Genomic DNA, 2033 nt, shown 5'->3' on the forward strand with positions numbered 1-2033 from the left:
TCATGACAAAATAACACGGCAGCGACTTTGTGGTCTCAAGGCACAGAGTCTATATTGACCATCTTCACATACAGGCTCATGTGTCTCAGGAAGCATGAGGTGAAGTAGAGGCAACCATCCATTCAAGACACATTAAGACATGTGGGCATAATGCAGGAAGTAGGCTACTTAAAATATTATTAACATTAGCCTAAAAATGTTCCTGTCGTCACATCAAAAAACACACAAACCACAACAAACATTCAGCGTCTCGCTCAAGTACAACCAGTAAAAGTTGTAATACCACAACGTAAAAATACAGCGTTACACATAAAAAGTCCTGCATTAAAAATTGACTTAAGTTAAAGTACAAATCTGTACAAGTATATACTAAAGGTAAAATTACTTATTATTATGTAAAATTATTATACTTATGTAAAATTACCAATTTCAAATTGTTGTGTTTCTGTGGATGCTGTAACACAGAAGAAGCATTTTAATGTTGTAGCTGGCCATGGAGCAAATTTTAAATCTTTTATACACTGTAGTTAGTTTGTAAATGCATCATTTTTTGTAAGACATATATGCTATGTTTTGCATAAAATCCTGAATCTGCAAAGTAACACATAAATATAGCTGTTTGAAAATGTAGTGGAGTAAAAAAGTGTAACATTTGTCTCTAAAATGTAGGAAAGTATAAGTGCAGAGTAGCATAAAATGAAAATACTCGCTAAGTACCTCAACATTTAAAAGTAATATTACTTTTTGCCACTAAAACTTTTCTTGGTGGTGACTAGTGATTTGGCCTGATAAGTGTTATGATTGTGATTGTGATTATGATAGGTCTAAATTATATTGTGTATTAATTGCATACTTAGATTAGATTCCCACTGATAAGACTGTGTAAAATTGGTAGGCATAGTTTTCCAGCAAATTAAAAATTTGGGTTTGGTTTTGTAAAAGCTTTTGAATTTGCTTTCATTTTAATGATGAGTATAAAATTTTGACAAAGGAGGGAGGCAAGGTGTGTGCTTGCTCGCCCGACGGATCCCCCTCGGCTTCCTCCCCTACACCCATCAAACCAACGCCTCTCTCTCTCTCTCTCTCTCTCTCTCTCTCTCTCTCTGTATCTGGCACGGCGTGCGGGTCTTATGTGTCTGGTACTGTACTGAGAGAGAGAGAGAGAGAGAGAGAGAGACAGAGGGAGATCTACTTTGGGTGACGTCACCTCTCCCATGGCGTCACATTGACGTAGCGCATACCATGCCTCTGTGTGGAGGCAGAGCCCACATAAATGCACTATTTGACTTTCTCCCCTCAGACGGCGCACATAAACAAACCCGCGTTACAACTCCACACTTTGCAAAGCACACATCAGCACTGACAACACTCAGCTCGCGGGAACGGACGTAGACACACTCCTTATACCGGGAGTTCTTAATTTATTTATTTTTTCGGCTTCGTTTTTTTTTCTACTTCGTGAATTTAGAAAAAGTAAAAGGAAGAACAAGAAACTTTTTTGTCGCCAATGCGCCACGCTCCTCTCCAATATTAGGCTAATAAGAGGTTTTTAAATATTTTTTCCCTCTACGTTATTTCGACTCTTGGTGATTATTCTGGATGGAAATAGGATACTTCATGCGAGGTTATTACCACATGTAAAGACGGAACCGCTACAGCAAACCAGTAAGTAAATTGTGAATGAATGAGTCCATGACATTCTTCCGTACAGCGTACTTCTTAGATTGCCAGACTCATACAGAACCAAAACATATTAACCCTCAGCTGCGTCAATGCATGTTATATTAACTAAATCACATGTGGTGTTGAATAGACATTAATAACATCACCTGTGTCTGGTTTGTCCAACTTTGTGCGGCTATATAACCTGTTGATCTGCCAAGCTCCACTGCGAGTACAGCTGCTCATGTTGTCTGTCCGTGTGGTTTCTCCGAGAACAAATGAAGCTAAATTAGAATTTAATTTGCGCTAGGAAGGTATCTTATCCTTTCTGGTTGTCATGGAAATGAGATGCCTCTCACTCACACAATGAA

At 38.5% G+C, this 2033-nt stretch overlaps 1 protein-coding gene across 1 annotated transcript in view; it reads left to right on the forward strand.

The window, feature by feature from the left end:
- Positions 1-1654: 1654 nt before the first annotated feature.
- LOC123968081 (nuclear receptor subfamily 4 group A member 3-like) overlaps positions 1655-2033 on the forward strand; it is a 17639-nt gene continuing 17260 nt past the window's right edge. The window contains exon 1 of the mRNA XM_046044563.1: positions 1655-1665. The gene's annotated coding sequence lies outside the window, so the exon portion shown is untranslated. The remainder of the gene's footprint in view (positions 1666-2033) is intronic.

Source organism: Micropterus dolomieu, linkage group LG03 (assembly GCF_021292245.1).
Source record: "Micropterus dolomieu isolate WLL.071019.BEF.003 ecotype Adirondacks linkage group LG03, ASM2129224v1, whole genome shotgun sequence".
Classification (NCBI taxonomy): domain Eukaryota; kingdom Metazoa; phylum Chordata; class Actinopteri; order Centrarchiformes; family Centrarchidae; genus Micropterus; species Micropterus dolomieu.